Source organism: Macaca mulatta, chromosome 6 (assembly GCF_049350105.2).
Source record: "Macaca mulatta isolate MMU2019108-1 chromosome 6, T2T-MMU8v2.0, whole genome shotgun sequence".
NCBI lineage: Eukaryota > Metazoa > Chordata > Mammalia > Primates > Cercopithecidae > Macaca > Macaca mulatta.
The window spans coordinates 67,146,959-67,164,119 of NC_133411.1; the positions used below are offsets into that span (position 1 = coordinate 67,146,959).

At 40.9% G+C, this 17,161-nt stretch overlaps 1 protein-coding gene across 7 annotated transcripts in view; it reads right to left on the reverse strand.

Moving 5' to 3' along the window:
• PDE4D (phosphodiesterase 4D) overlaps positions 1 to 17,161 on the reverse strand; it is a 1,577,486-nt gene that overhangs the window by 337,538 nt on the left and 1,222,787 nt on the right. The window lies entirely within an intron of this gene.

The following is a 17,161-nucleotide window of genomic DNA, read 5'->3' on the forward strand; positions in this document are numbered from 1 at the left end:
ATAGATGGTCATGGCTAGTACCAAGGAGGGGAAAATTTCCTCCCAAACAGGAAACATCTTGAGCTTATGAGCAACAACTTCCTCATAAGATCCTAGGAACTAAGCAAACATGACCAGGCACGTGCAGTAAGGGGCAAAATGGCAGAGATTGACCTTCCTTTGGGGATATGTCCAGGCATGCTCAAGTAGGGGCAAAACATCAGAGTTTGCCTGGTATATGACCTTCCTTTGGGGACACGAGACCAGTAAGGAAAAATTGTCACGGAGAGCATACGCATAATTTCAACCACCAAACGACACATGCAGCCCCTGACAGATACTAGCAAGTCACTGCACATGCAGTGATTAGCCAACAGTTCCCCCAAGAAGCATGAGGGGAGGAGATCAGGAAGAATCAGGAAACAGTAACTCTGTAAGAGCCTTGAACCAATGATCAGGCGGGGCACTCAATCTTTCAAGTTTTCTGCTTGATACCTTCCAAATGTACTTTACTTTGCTTCAATAAACTTTTGCCTTAAATCTATTTCTTTTTGTAAATTTTTTTTCCATAAGTTATTAGGGTACAGGTGGTATACTGTTACATAAGTAAGTTCTTTAGTGGTGATTTGTGAGATTTTGGTGCACCCATCACCCAAGCAGTATACATTCCACCATATTTGTAGTCCTTTAACCCTCACCCCCCTCCCATTCTTCTCCCCAAGTCCCCAAAGTCCATTGTATCATTTTTATACCTTTGTGTCTTCATAGCTTAGATCCCACATATCAGTGAGAACATAGGATGTTTGGTTTTCTATTCCTGAGTTACTTCACTTAGAATAATAGTCTCCAATCACATCCAGGTCACTGCAAATGCTGTTAATTCATTTCTTTTTATGGCTGTGTAGTATTCCATTGTATATACATATACACCACAGTTTCTTTATCCACTTATTGATTGATGGACATTTGGGTTAGTTCCACGATTTTGCAATTGTGAATTGTGCTGCTATAAACATACGTGTGCAAGTGTCTTTTTTGAATAATGACTTCTTTTCCTCTGGGTAGATACCCAGTAGCGGGATTGCTGGATCAAATGGTAGCTCTACTTTTAGTTCATTAAGGAATCTCCACACTGTTTCCCATAATGGCTGTATTAGTTTGCACTCCCACCAGCAGTGTAGAAGTGTTTCCTGATCACTACATCCATGCCAACATCTATTGTTTTTTAAAATTTTTTATTATGGTCATTCTTGCAGGAGTAAGGTGGTATCACATTTTGTGTTTTTGATTTGCATTTCCTTGATCATTAGTGATGATGAGCATTTTTTCATATGTTTGTTGGTCATTTGCATATCTTCTTTTGTGAATTGTCTATTCATGTCCTTAGCCCACTTTCTGATGGGATTGATTGTTTTTTTCTTACCAATTTGTTTTGGTTCATTGTAGATTCTGGATACTACTCCTTTGTCAGAGGAATAGATTGTGAAGATTTTTCTCCGACTCTGTAGGTTGTCTGTTTACTCTGCTGACTGTTCCCTTTGCCCTGCAAAAGCTCTTAAAGTTTAACTAGGTCTCAGCTATTTATCTTTGTTTTTATTGCATTTGCTTTTGGGTTCTTGGTCATGAAATCCGTGCCTAAGCCAATGTCTAGAAGGGTTTTTCCAATGTTATTTTGTAAATTTTCATAGTTTCAGGTCTTAGGTTTAAGTCCTTAATCCGTCTTGAGTTGATTTTTGTATACGATTAGGATCCAGTTTCATTCTCCTACATGTGGCTACCCAGTTATCCCAGCACCATTTGTTGAAAAGGGTATCCTTTTTCCAAATTTATGTTTTTGTTTGCTTTGTTGAAGATCAGCACTGGCTCTAAGTATTTGGGCTTTATTTCTGGGTTCTCTATTCTGTTCCATTGGTCTATGTGTCTATTTTTATACCAGTACCATGCTGTTTTGGTGACTATGGCCTTATAGTATAGTTTGAAATCAGGTAGTGTGATGCCTCCAGATTTGTACTTTTTGCTTGGTCTTGCTTTGGCTATGCAGGCCCTTTTTTGGTTCCATCTGACTTTTAGAATTGTTTTTTCTAATTCTGTAAAGAATGATGGTGTTATTTTGATGGGGATTGTGTTAAATTTGTAGACTGCTTTTGGCAGTATGGGCATTTTCACAATATTGATTCTACTCACCCATGATCATGGGATGTTTTCCCATTTGTTTGTGTTATCTATGATTCCTTTCAGTAGTGTTCTGTAGTTTTCCTTTTAGAGGTCTTTCGACTCTTTTGTTAGGTATATTCTTAAGTATTTTATTTTTTTTTTACAGCTATTGTAAAATGGGTTGAGTTCTTGATTTGATCCTCTGCTTGGTCACTGTTGGTATATAGAAGAGCTACTGATTTTTGTACATCACCTTGTATCCAGAAATTTTCTTGAATTCATTTATCAGTTCTAGAAGCTTGCTGGAGGAGTTCTTAGAGTTTTCAAGGTAAATGATCATATCATCAGCAAACAGTGATAATTTGACTTCCTCTTTACCAATTTGGATGCCTTTTATTTCTTTATCTTGTCTGTTGCTCTTGCTAGGACTTCCATTACTCTGTTGAAGAAGAGTGGTGAGAGTGGGTATCAATGTCTTGTTCCAGTTCTCAGAGGGAATTCTTTCAACTTTTCCCCATTTAGTATTATGTTGACTGTCGGTTTGTCATAGACAGCTTTTATTACATTAATGTATGTCCCTTGTATGTTGATTTTGCTGAGAGCTTTAATCATAAACGATGATGGATTTTGTCGAATGCTTTTTCTGCATCTATTGAGATGATCATGTGATTTTTGTTTTTAATTCTGTTTATGTGGTGTATCACATTTATTGACTTGTGTATGTTAAACCGTCTCTGCACCCCTGGTATGAAACCTGCTTGATCATGGCGGATTACCTTTTTGATATATTGTTGGATTCAGTTAGCTAGTATTTCTTAAGGATTTCAGCATCTATGTTCATCAAGGATATTGGTCTGTAGTTTTCTTTTTTGGTTATGTCCTTTCCTGGTTTTGGTATTAGGGTGATGCTGGCCTCATAGAATGAATTAGGGAAGGTTCCTTCTTTACTTTGTGGAATAGTGTCAAAAGGATTGGTACCAATTATTTGAATGTCTGGTAGAATGCTGCTGTGAATCTGTCTGGTCCTGGACTTCTTTTTGTTGATAATTTTTTAAGTACCATTTCAATCCTCTTCTTGTTATTGATCTGCTCAGTGTGTCTAATTCTTCCTGATTTAAGCTAGGAGGGTTGTATTTTTCCAGGAATTTATCCATCTCTTCCAGGTTTTCTAGTTTATGTGCATAAAGGTGTTCATAGTAGCCTTGAATGATCTTTTGTATTTCAGTGGTGTCAGTTGTAATAGCTCCTGTTTCATTTCTTAGTGAGGCTATTTGGATTGTCTCTCTTCTTTTCTTGGTTAATCTTGCTAATGGTCTATCAATTTTATTTATATTCTCAAAGAACCAGCTTTTTGTTTCATTTTTTTGGTATGGTTTTTGCTGTTTCAATTTCATTTAGTTCTGCTCTGATCTTGGTTACTCCCTTTCTTCTGCTGGGTTTGGCTTTGGTTTGTTCTTGTTTCTAGGTCCTTGAGGTGTGACTGTAGATTGTCTTTTTGTGCTCTTTCAGTCTCTTTGATATAGGCATTTAGGAATATGAACTTTCCTCTTAGCACTGCCTTTGCTGTATCACAGAGGTTTGGATAGGTTGTATCATTATTGTTGTTCAGTTCAAATAATTTTTTAATTTCCATCTTGATTTCATTTTTGACACAATGCTCACTCAGGAGCAGGTTATTTAATTTCCATGTATTTTCATTGTTTTGAAGGCTCCATTTGGAGTGGATTTCCAGTTTTAGTCCACTGTGGTCTGACAGAGTGCTTGATATAATTCAATTCTCTTAAATTTACTAAGGCTCATTTTATGGCCTATCATATGGTCTAACTTGGAGAAAGTTGAATAGAATGTGTATTTTGCAGTTGTTAGATGAAATGTTCTGTATGTATCTGTTAAGTCCATTTGTTCCAAGGTATAGTTTAAATTCATTGTTTCTTTCTTGACTTTTTGCCTTGATGACCTGTCTAGCGCTGTCAGTGAAGTATTGAAGTCCCCCACTATTGTTGTGTTGCTGTCTATCTCATTTCTTAGGTCTATTAGTAATTGTTTTATAAATTTGAGGGCTCCATTGTTAGGCGAATATATGTTTAGCATTGTGACATATTTCTGTTGGAGAAGGCCTTTTACCATTATATAATATCCCTCTTTGTCTCTTTTAACTGCTATTGCTTTAAAGTTTGTTTTGTCTGATGTAAGAATAGCTACCTCTGCTGGCTTTTGGTGTCTATTTGCATGGAACGTCTTTTCCACCCCTTTACTTTATGTGAGTCCTTACGTGTTAGGTGAGTCTCCAGAAGGCTGCAGATAGCCGCTTGGGGAGTACTTATCCATTCTGCAGTTCTGCATCTTTTAAGTGGAGCATTTAGGCCATTTACATTCAAATGTCAGTATTGAAATGTGAGGTACCACTGCATTCATCATGCTCTTTGTTGCCTGTATACTTTGTTTTTTGTTTTGTTTTGTTTTTGCTTTTTTAGCTTGTATTTTTGTTTTATAAGTCCTTTGTGATTTATGCTTTAAAGAGGTTCTGCTTTCTTGTGTTTCTAGGATTTGTTTCAAGATTTACAGCTCCTTTTAGCAGTTCTTGTAGTGGTGGCTTGGTAATGGCAAATTCTCTCAGCATTTGTTTTTCTGTAAAAGACTGTATCTTTCCTTCACATATGATGTTTAGTTTCACTGGATACAAAATTCTTGACTGATAATTGTTTTGTTTGAGGAGGCTGAAGATAGGGCCCCAATCCCTTCTAGCTTGTAGGCTTTCTGCTGAGAAGTCTGCTGTTAATCTCACAGATTTTCCTTTATCGGTTACTAGTGCCTGTTCTGGTGGAGGGGGTGGGGGTGGGGTGGGGTGTGCAATGGACTCTGTGAAGGTTCTTAGCTTTGGTGGTTTAATGCTCTATTTTTGTGCTGGTTGGTCTCCTGACAGGAGGTGGTGCCTTCCAAAGAGCATCAGCTGTGGTAGTATGGGGAGGAACCCTAGAACCCCAAGATTATATGCTCTTTGTCTTCTGCTACCAGGGTAGATAGGGAAGGACCATCAGGTGGGGGTAGGGCTAGGTGTGTCTGAGCTCACACTCTCCTTGGTCTTGCTAGGCCTGCTCTGGGGGATGGGGGTGAGAGTCCCAGGTCATTGGAGTTGTGAACCTAGGAGGATTATGGCTTCCTCTGTTGAATCATGCAGGTTGTCGGGGAAGTGGGGGAAAGCCAGTAGTCAAAGGCCTCACCCTGCTCCCACGCAAACCCAAACCAAATGGCTGGTCTCACTCTCACTGTGTCTCCCACCTGCTAACAGGCCCGAGTCCATCTTCAGTTGGGGCGAGAAGAGCTTGAAAATCTGCCCCAGGCTATCCACCTCCCAGCTGTGAATGAAAGGGCTTGATTCTACTCCACCTGTGGAGTCTGCACACCAGATGTGAGACCTCCCCTGAGTTCTGACCAGGAGGCTTCTCACCCCATTCAAATTGTTACAAAGCTCAGCTAGAGATTTCCTTCTCCTGTGGAGTTTTACCCCTTGCTCCTCTGGCTGCCCTCCAGATGGATCCCTGTGATGCCAGGCAGGGATGGCTTGCTAGGGGACTCAGGGAGCTTCCAGGGCCTTTCTGCTACTTTCCTTACCCCCTGTCCTTTGTTCAGTTCTCCAAATTGACTCAGCTTCAGGTAAAGTTGGAAACTTCTCCTGCAAACAGACCTTCAGCTTCTCCAGTGGGGGTGCGTGTTCAGAAGAGGAGGGTCTCCCTTTCCCACTTTCACAGTTGGGGCACTCACAGTATTGGGGTGTCTTCTAGGTCCTGCAGGAGCAGTCTGCTTCCTTCAGAGGGTGTGTGGGTCCTCTCAAGATTACTGGTTTGTTCTCGCAGTCAATCTGGTGCTAAAATTCACAATGTGAGACTGCATATGCTGCTCTGTTCAGAGCTGCAATCTAGTCCTGCCTCCTTTCTGCCATCTTAAATCTACTGTCTCTTGGATGGATTTTTTCTTCTCAGATGGTAAGAACCAAAGACTATGTGTCCTGCCCAAACTCGCGGCCAGTAACATTTTGGTGTCATGACTCATATTGCAGCTTCTCAGTAAGACCCTCTGTGCCTTGCCATCTTTGGCTGGAGGCACCCAATTCTGCTTACGTGAGGTCTTCTTTCTCTTGCTCTCTCACTCACCAGCCAATCTCCAGAAAAATTCCCTTTGGTCACTGTTCCCCCTAGCTGATTCCTCAGTTCATCCTGTTGGGCGATGGCAGAGGTGGAGGACTTCAGAGTCTGTACTGAGTAGACGTAAGGACCTAAGTCACTGTGGTCCTTTTGGACAGGTGGCGCACAAGGGTGATAGGACTTGAGCCTAGGACATGCAAAGACTGGAGACCTTCATTTCCTTAACCAAAACAGGCTTTTCTTCAATAAGTCCACACCCTATTATGCCTCCTTTTTTTCTGTGGACTTTGAGATAGCCTTGCATACTGGCCACACTGTCTGTCTTGGAGGCAAGTCAACCTCTTCCCTGCTTCCACTCTGCATATCGTGCAACTTCTTTCTCTGCTTAATACTGGGAAGACTGTCTCCACCAATTCTTTATTTCCTATCATGAATTGTTAAATCCTGCTACACACTGAGACCAGGTTTTCCAGTGGCTCTTGAGGTCATTTGTTTGCCTCTATAGGGCATCTGTATGTGGTCCATTAAGAGCAACTCCTACTTCCTTTCTAGAACTATTTGCACTTTGGGGAGAGGACAATTCTTTCTCTGCCTTTTGTGGTCTCTCATCCCAAACTCTCTGACCCTCTGACGGTTCCTCCTCTATAGTGAGAAGGCTGATAAGCAATGTCCTCTCAGGTCTAAGGGCTGCTGTTTGTGAGACTGCACAAAAGCAGCCTTCCATGAATATCCCTTATTTCTACCATTCCCACGGGTGAGCAGATGGATTGTCCTGTCATTTTAAATACTTGTTTTCCATGCTTCCCCAGGAATCCACAGAAGGAATGACAAGAGGACTCAGATGCAGGTTTTCCTCCACTCCTCTGGCCATCTATATTCTTAACGTATACTAGGACCTCCAGTGCTGTATCCAGAGAAAGGAAGGCCCAATTCCCTTACAGCTGCTGGCTAGGGATAAGATCCTCACCTACCTAAAGGGATATGGAGAATGGGAATTTGAGAGAATGGAAGATCATTTCATTGCTGGAATGCTCCGAACAAAGGTCACTGTAAGATCACAGTGTCAAAGCTACAGGTCAGCCAGAGGCCACAGGTGCAGGACAGATTACCATTAGGACAGAGATGAAGGCTGGTCCTGGAAGGAAAATGTGGGACCAGGGTTAGTGGAACCTGGTAATCACTGGTTTATTCCAGAACTCCAGGATGAATGGGAGATGCCCTACTCACTACTCCAATCCAAGGTATAAGGGGATCAAGAAGGGAGGCTTTCAGCTGGGCGTGGTGGCACATGCCTGTAATTCTAGCACTTTGGGACGCCAAGGTGGGTGGATCACCTGAGGTCTGGAGTTCCAGATCAGCCTGGCCCACATGACAAAACCCCATCTCCACTAAAAATACAAAAATTAGCTGGGCTTGTTGGTATGTGTCTGTAGTCCCAGCTCCTTGGGAGGCTGAGGCACAAGCATCACTTGAACCCAGGAGGTGGAGGTTGCAATGAGCTGAGATTGTACCACTGCATTCCAGCTGAGCGACAGAGAGAGGTTCTGTCTCAAAAAAAAAAAAAAAAAAAAAAAAAAAGATGAAGAAGAGATTCTTTCCTCTTCCCTACTCTCCTCTGTTCTGTCTTACAGATAGATAACTGTGCCTCCATACCCTGGGACTCACCCCTTGGATGCATCCTTAAAAACTGGGATAAACCCAACCCCCAAATCCTAAAATGGAAAAACTAATTTTTCATTGCAGTGGAAGTCTGGCCAGAGAATGGAAATACAAATTTTAATACCATTCTCCAGCTAGACCTTTTCTGCCATTATCAGGGCAAAAAGCTAGAGGTCCCCTATTTACAAACCTTCATGGCCTAAAGGGAAGACCCTAATCCTTGTAAAGCTTGTAAGGCAAACCTCACATCCTAGCTATGCTTAGCCACCTCCTCCAGGGCCCTGCATTGGCCCTGGAGACTCCTCTGCTGACTCCCCTACAACATTTCTTCCTCCAGAAGCCAAAAGGAAAAACTACCTCCTCCTTTGGAGGCGAAAGAGGGAAAACCAGCCACCCCTGGATGCTCCCCCTATTTATCCCACTCCCAGACCTTTGGAATTGACCCCACTTTACACTGGGCCCCTAAGTTCTCTTCTCCAGGCTTACAGGAGGTGAGTGAGCCAACTGAACTTGTCCAGGTCCAGATCCCCTTTTCCATGCAGGACTTTCGACAACTTAGAAAAAAACCTAAAAATGTTCTCAGATGACTCCAAGAAGCTCATAGAGGGCTTCCCCAAATTGGTTCTTACATTTAGATTAACTTGGAAGGACATAAATGTACTCCTGGGACAAGCCCTTTTACAAGAGGAAAGACAGACCATCTGTGAAGTAGCAATCCACTGTGGGAATGACTTACACCTGGAAAATGTCAACTACCCTGGAGGGGCTACAGCTGTTCCCCAGCAGGACCCCCAATCAGGACTACAATGCCAAAGTGGAAATATGGGCCAGGAACCATACGCTCCTGTGTCTAATAGAGGCAATAAAATGAAGGAAGGTCAAGCCACTAAACTACAATAATTAGCCACCATAAACCAGGGGCCAAATGGAAATCCTATAGCCTTTCTGAAAAGGCTACAGGAAACTCTTATAAGCACACCAAACTTAAACCCAGAATCTCCTGAGGGACTAGTCCTAAAGGAAAATTTACCCAAGCTGCTACATTAGGAAAATTTACAAAAGAGCCTTAGAACCCAGTGCCCCTATGCCAGAAATCCTCAAATTAGCTTTCTCAGTCTTTTATAACTGAGATCTGGACAAAGAGGACAGGGCTAAGGAAAAGGAGAAATGCAGGGACAAGATGCAGACTCAACCATTGGCTGCTTTACAAGCCCACCAGCCCCCTCCAGGGTCCCATAAGGACCCTTGTCCAGGTAACTGCCACTGATGCGAAAGACCAGGCTACTGGAGAAGGAATTTTCCAAATGGGCCAAATGGGAAGAAGCCCCACACATCCTGCCTCCTTTGTGATAAGCTCACCCACTGGAAGAGGGACTGCCCTGGGATCCAAAAGGTCCCCCAGTTGAACCCTCATCCAATAATGGCCTTGAACTGAAGGGGCCCTCCACTCTGGTCAGCTTCTAAATCAGACATCATCATTAAAGAAACAGAGCCAAGGGAAACTCTGGAAATGACAGGTAGGGCTATAAATATCCTTTCAAATACAAGAGCTGCCTACTTTGTGCTAACCTTTTTCTCTAGGCAACTTTCTTCCAAATTCTGTTGGGTAATAGGAGCAAGTAGCAACCCCTCCCTCTAAAGATTCACATCCCCTTTATTTATATTGCTTATGGGACTGATTACTATTCTCACACCAGTCCCTGGCAATGTCTAAATGCCTCACACTGCTCTTCAGTAGGAATATACTTTCCAAAATGGGTATCCACTTAATATTTACACAACATCTGACTTGATATTTCCCCCTAATATCCCAGTGTCTCCCAGGAAAGCCAGAAGTCCTACCTCAGGGTTTTAGAGATATCCCACACTTATTTGGACAAGACCCAGCAAAGAAATTTAACCAAGCTATATCTCGAGTGGGGACAACTTCTACTCTATGTAGATGACTTACTCATCTGCTCCCCCTCCATAAAGCTTGCACAACAATATGCAGTACAAACCTTAAACTTCTTAGCAAAATGTAGGGTACAAAGTATCCAAATCCAAGACAGAGAATTTCATACATAGAACCAAATATATATACAGAGAGTATTGCTGGCTCCAGACCCTTCTAACAACCAAGTTGTGTACCCACCCAGGTCCTTATTAAAACCTAAAGTGATGGATCTACAAAATCTCAACTAACCCCCTTATGGAAAGGCCCTTTTACTGTTTTACTTTCCACTGCAACAGCTATCAAAGTTCCTGGCATCTCTAGTTGGATACATCATTCCTAAATAAAACCTTGGGAGGTTTCTGAAGAATCAACAATAGGACCAGCATCTGAGTATTCCTGTGAGTCACTGGAAGATCTATAATATCTCTTTCAATGAAATTATAAGTAATGCCTTCTTTTCTTTCAAATAAATGCTACCTCAACATAAGGTAGCCCCAGTACTCTGGATCTTATTCATGGTGGGATTGCTTATGCTTACACTTGGTTCAAAACCAACATTCCCCAATGGGCCTACACCCTCCAGGCTATGTATTTTTATATGGACCTAAACAAAATAAACTGCCCTATGAGGGAAGTTCTAAAAGAACTTATGCAACCCCCTCACTTGCAAACCTTTTAATCTGCGTAGATAACACCCAATATACAGGGGATGTGCCCTAGGACTCCTGGGGCCACAAGGAACAGGTATAACCATCTATAACATTACAAATTCTTAACAAAGGAGAGCTCTCAGCCTTATAATGGTAGGGCTAGGGGCTGCCATAGGATTATCTGCCCCATACCGAGGATTACATTACCATAAAGTCACCCTCCAAAACCTCTCTACACAAATTGGAGACCTAGGTCAGAGAACTGGCAACGGAATCTCTAAACTCAAGGCTTCACTAAATTCAGTAGCTAATGTAGTCATAGACAATAGATTAGCTTCAGATTACCTCCTTGCAGAACAGGGCAGAGTCTGTGCTGTCATCAATAAACCCTATTGCACGTATGTCAACAATAGTGGGCAAGTAGAGGAACATATAAAGAGAATCTGTGACCATGCTAAGTGGCTTCATGACTCTGGGAAAGAAAATTCCTCAGCAGATTCCATCTGGAACTCTGTAAAATCTGCTCTCCCATTGCTCACATGGTTCCTCCCCTGCTGCAATCAGCTGTCTTCATACGTCTACTTCTTTTTCGCCACTGCCTTTTAACCTAGTAGATACATTTGTCTTCTCCAGGATATAATTTCAAACCAAGTTCCCAATAATGCAGGTGATAGATGCAGGAGGCAGATAAGAGGGAGGATCCCTGGAGAATCTCCCGCCAGTTTGTGCACTGGGAGGATGGAGTAAAGCCACCAGGAAGTTCATGCCTTGTGCGGGGGAAGGAGCCTGGGATCTTTAGCTTGTGTGTGGGGGCCTGGAATCCATTCTGTGAGATGGGATCCTGCCAGCAGAAACCCCTCTCACTTTGCTGAAAGTTTTCTTTTCTTTTTTTCCTTTTCACCCAATAAATAATATATTCCATTCCCCTCACCCTTCCACGTGTCTGCTTGCCTCACTTTTCCTGGTCGTGACATGGAACCTGGATTTAGCTGAACTGAGGAGCAGAAATTCTGCAATACAGGACTATCTACCTCCCTACCCAAATGTGATCAAAACATACACCTGTTTCCCCTGGACCTTTCTGGACACCAATTCTACCTACGCATAGGACCATCCTATTCTGACAATTAGCAACAGATTGAGACCCAGAGGACAAATACTGCCCTTATTTCAGCAGGAAGCAGCCACAGAAGACTGACCTTCATTCACTAGCCCCAAATAATTGAGTCTCAAACTCTTGAGGGGGTGATATGTTAGGGTAGGTAGATAGGCGGATATGAGCAGGGCAGGATAGGGCCCCGAGGAATGTCAGGAGACAGTCAAATGACTGTCATGTGATTATCAGGTGGCCTCTTCAGGAATGACAGACGGTCATGGCTGGCACCAGGGAGGGGAAAATTTCCTAACAAGCAGGAAACATCTTAAGCTTGTAGGCAACAACTTTGTGATAAAATCCTAGGAATTGAGCAGGCATGCACAGTAAGGGGCAAAATGGCAGAGTTTGACTGGTATATGACCTTCCTCTGGGGGCATTAGACCAGTAAAGGAAAATGGACTGAAGAGTACATGTGCGTAACTACAACCACCAAATGGTGCATGCAACCCCTCCCAGATACTGGCAAGTCACTGAGCATGTGGTGATTAGCCAACAGCCAGCCCAAAAGGAAGTATGAAGGGAGGAGATCAGGAAGAATCAGGAAATAGTAACTTTTGAGTCCTGAGCCAACAATCAGGCGGGACACTCAATCTTTCCAGTTGCAAACTTGGTCCCTTCCAAATGCACTTTGCTTCAATAAACTTTTGCTTCTGCCTTAAATCTACATCTGTCTCTTGGCTGAATTTTTTTCTTCCAAGAAGACAAAAACTGAGGGCCGTAGAACCTGCCTGGACTCAACTCCCGTAACATTTAGACTCTTTATTTCACTTAAATACTTAGTCAAGAGGTACATAAAGATAACAAGCTACAGGGCTTTGCAATCATAAAGGCAGATTGCCAGTCTGAGTTTGGATTTGGAATCGGTATAGCCAAAAGGTTCATGAAATTTCAAAAGTGACATTTTTCTTTACATGTTTATGATCATGAAAACTAGTCCTTCTGTTTAAAAGAAACTACCTGGGCTCCTTTAGTCTTTGAACATAGGACATTTTGTTAAATGTTACAGCAATAGCTGAAACAGTTGATAATCATGTTCGAGAGCAGGTGAGTGATGCTATATACTGGGGCTGAAATGCGAAAAAGGAAATAAATGTATAAAGGATTAGAACTGCAGCATCTTAAAGTGAAAACATCACAAAACTCAGAGTAAATTTCCATCTTGCTGTTGGTTTATATATAAACTGTACTCAGATGGGCAGAGGAGAAGTGGAAATATTATCTTGGCTTACATGGAAGAGGAAAAGACTATTTCTAGTTATTTAAAACTACCTATTAACTTATCCACAGACACAGCTCTATGTAATGAACTCTAGAATGTGGTTAGTGTCAATGTTCCAGTTGTGGAAGAAGGAAACAGTCTTCACCAAATGTAGTTGACAATGGCTGTGAAACATGGCACGGTGACTGGAATGTGGTAAACAGATGTCATAATAACCACTGGACACCTGCCTTCTTCACCTCTATGAAAACATTGCCACCTTATACATGGGCAGAGGTGCAGAAATGAGAAATTCTGTCCTCAGACACTTCACTCCAAAACCTGCCAGTTTCAAGTGCTGCCTTCCTGTCTCAATAGAGAATTTCCAGTTCTACTCTAGGGATGAGGCTGTGGTCCCTCCAGAGGTGGGTCATGGCCTCAGTACTATAGGCAGGCACTACCTCCTGCAGCTGTCAATCCAGGCTGATAATTCTAGCAGCTGATGACATTCCTTCTCTGCATGGCAGTTGCCTCTAACAGGCCAGTGCACACCTGAGCCAAAGATGATGTTTTTGGCATTTGCCTAGATGTTGAGAGCATCCACTGGCTTGGTGGGCACCAATTGGCAAAAAGGGAAAACCCCAGCCAAGGAAAGTTTTAAGAAGGCCACGTGCTGGCCCTTCAGAAGCAGCTGCATTCACACCACTCACTAGGGGAGGCAAATATGTGCGTGTATAATCTGCCTTCTTCGCTCAGTGGGAGGGAGGCCAGTTAACAATGATTTCAACTCTTTATTAAAATCAGTTAACACATTGCTGCACTTAGATAGCAGTAACCAGGCAGGAGACCAGCAGGCTTTCCTAACTGCCTTTTTATTACAAGACCTATTTCAGGCCCATCCCACTTTACATCTCTGCAGCATGACATCCCAAATTACAGGCATAATAATCTAACAAAGGCCACAACCCCTGCAGGCATACAGAGTCAGATTACGTCTGACTGAATCTGCTTTCTCTATTCATAAACAACTTAAAACAGTCTTTCCCTCGCAGAAGAACCTGACTTGCCAGGCACACAGTGAACCAGCAGGAAGACTGCACGAGGACAATGGAGACATGGGTGAGACAAGGGCAGGAGATGCCTTGCTCATAGGAAATGAAAAGCTCTAAAGCCCAAAGCATTTCCCTTAATTTTTTCCACGCAGTTCCCTTGAGGTTATGCAGCTGGATGTTCTCAGAGCTGAGAGTGGACTGGCTTACTAGAAACTATTCATTCTGTCTTCAGATACTTTCAGGCCCTCTGTTATGATGGTTGACTCAATTATTCCTCAAACCAAAGCTTATGCATGTCTAAGTTCTCTGATCTTAACATCTTGAAAGGCAGTAAAATGAAAGACCTGACTAACTTTTGTTTGTCCCTGATCTTACTTCCTCCTTTTAAGACAGTTTTCCTTATGTAAAAGAAGCATGGAGTAATTGACTTTGGACAAATGACAGAGAAAGGGATGGATTTCTAACTTAACTGTTGGCATATACCTTGAGAATGAATACATAATACACATTTTAGGATAAGCCACAGATTCCTCTGGTCTGGGTACACTGGGGACATTTTTATAAATGTAACATGGTTTATTGACAAATTTAGGGAATTGTTTCACATTGGTCTTTTCTGTCATATTAGAGGAAGTTTTAGACTAAAAAATAATATTATCCATGTTTTACAGATAAGCAAATTTGAGGTGGAGCACAGTTAAAGAGCTTGCTTAGGTCATATAACTAGGGACAAATCCCTATTAACTGGAAAGGATATGAGACTGAATTAGTTTGCCGTGCAGTAATTAAAAGCACAAAGTTCTGTATAATCTCCTTGATTTTTAAAAGAAAAAGATGTCTGTTTCATGAAGGACAGCTACTTATAGAATATATGCAATAGGATTAAGTTGAAATTGTTTCAAATACACAAAAGAAGCCATTAAAAAAAAAGCTCTGAAAGAAGGAAAAATATTCCGCTCGTCAATGAAGCAGACCCCAATAGTACATTTACAGACAGATTAGAACTTCTGGAAAGAGAAAACAAATTAAAAATATGAAAAACGTTAAACATAATTGTGTTATGGTAGTAGAATACTAGGCAAGATTTTTTTCACTTCTTTTTTCACAATCTCTGGATGTATGCTGTTTTTGTAATTAGCAGCCGTGCGTTAAAGAAATAAACCATGTAAGCAGCCTCTTTCCGCACAAGATGGCTGCTATGTTATAGAAGCCTAGCTCAATTTTCACACAGGTGAATTTTTCTAATCTTTTATTTTATAAACAGTGATTTGGGAAATTCTTTTATCTTTATGAAAAGGAAGACCACAGCCCTTAACGTTCATTTTGGGCAGTCATTAGTTAAGACAATACGCACAGGAAAAGGAACAGGTTATCAAATATGAAAGGTATTTATAGTTAAAAAAATCAAGTCCCTGCTTTCAAAATGCTCATAATCTAAGGAAATTCAAGTCACAGAGCTGTGTGCAGTATCCTTAAACTACATGCTAATTTCAAATATAAGAGAGTACATATACATATGTGTGTGTGTGTTTGTGTGTGTGTGTGTGTGTGTGTGTGTGTGTATATATATATATATATATATATTTTTTTTTTTTTTCCCAAGACCCTTTCTCCTACCCTATTTAAAACAATAATAGTTTGTCAAGGGAAAATAAACAAAATAAAATGGTTTGAGGTTGACTCAAAACTCTGAATATTTGAATTCTAATTTGATTCTAAAGTCAGAAAAAAGTCTACTCTCCTGGTATAATACTTTTAAAGCAAATGGAATCCATCATGCATGAAAAACTAATCTCTGACCTTTAATGGTAATTTTACTGATTGAAAAAAGTTTCAAACACTCAGTTGTGGGAAGGAAACAGACATTTGCTCACAGTCTGCAGACTCTGGCTCAGCTGACAGTAATTTTCCATTGATTGAGAGAAAATCATGGAAATTACATAGCTATGGCTGGCTTTAGACTGGTCTTATATAAATTTCAACCTTAATTCTGTGTTTATTCTTTTGTGTGAGTGAAATAACAACAGAGTCTCTACAAAAAGATGTAACTAATATCTTTGAGGTGACCTGTAACTACTATGTATGATATAGTTATGTCTTTTGGATTAACCAACTATATATTTTATGCATTGGTAATACTTATACATGCACAGTTAAAATTCTTTTAGGAAAAGCCATAAAGTACTCTGTTCTGAAATTGTTTCTACAAATGCTGCAGTATGAGTTTTTCAATGACTTAAAAATTTCCATATCAGGAGAAGTGTTAGAAATGTATTTTTCCAAATGCAGGTGGGAGGATATCTTCTCAACCTGAAGCCAGTTCTACAGGAACCCAGACAAACACCAAAAAGTGAAATAAGTTAAGTCTCCACACCATTTCTAAAGCAGTGAAGCAAAACTACCTCCAAAGGTCAGTGGAGAAGCCACTCAGTACACAGCCATAAATGCTAGGATAGTCCTGGTCACATCCCCAGCCATACCTTATTGAATCTTGGTGTTTGACCCTGAGCTCTCATGTTTTAGAGTTCCATAATAGCCAGGCTTTGAAATGCAAAAGTGTGTATGTGTGCATGTGCAGGTGTGTTTAAGCAAATTCACTTAATAAGAGTGGGGTGCTGATAAGGTGAGAAAAACACTAGCCAGACAATCTAAATGAACAGTAAAACACTTAGAATGGTGCCTAACACTTAGAATAGCGCCTGGCACTTAGTCTGGAAACATAGGCTATACATAATATCAGGAAAGGCACCTTCAGTCTGTTAAGATATAAAATATATATATTTCCAGACTTTATAGAACCCTATATTTTCATAGGTATAAGTTACTATTTATGAGAAACCCATACACAGGAGGAAAATAAGGTGAACAATTTTAATCGTAATAACTTACTGAGTTTTAACTTAAAAGCATTTACTTATATTTTTACTCATTTGATATAATTCATTATCCATATTTTGTCTCCAGCAACTTGTAGATATGTTAAATGAGCTACTATATTGTTAATTATTGCTTTAAAATCTCAAAATCATTTTATGAATATAGCACATTAATATATGACAAATATAAGTTGTGAAGATTGAAAAAAGTTATATAAAATCTGATTGAGGGTATAATTTGCTAATAACTATAGGCTTTTAAAAATAGTGAATTTAGAGCACACCTATTTCCCTTTCAAATCTCCCTCTCTCACCTCCTTTCCTCCCCTACTCCTTCCTTTCTTTTCTTCCTTCTTTCC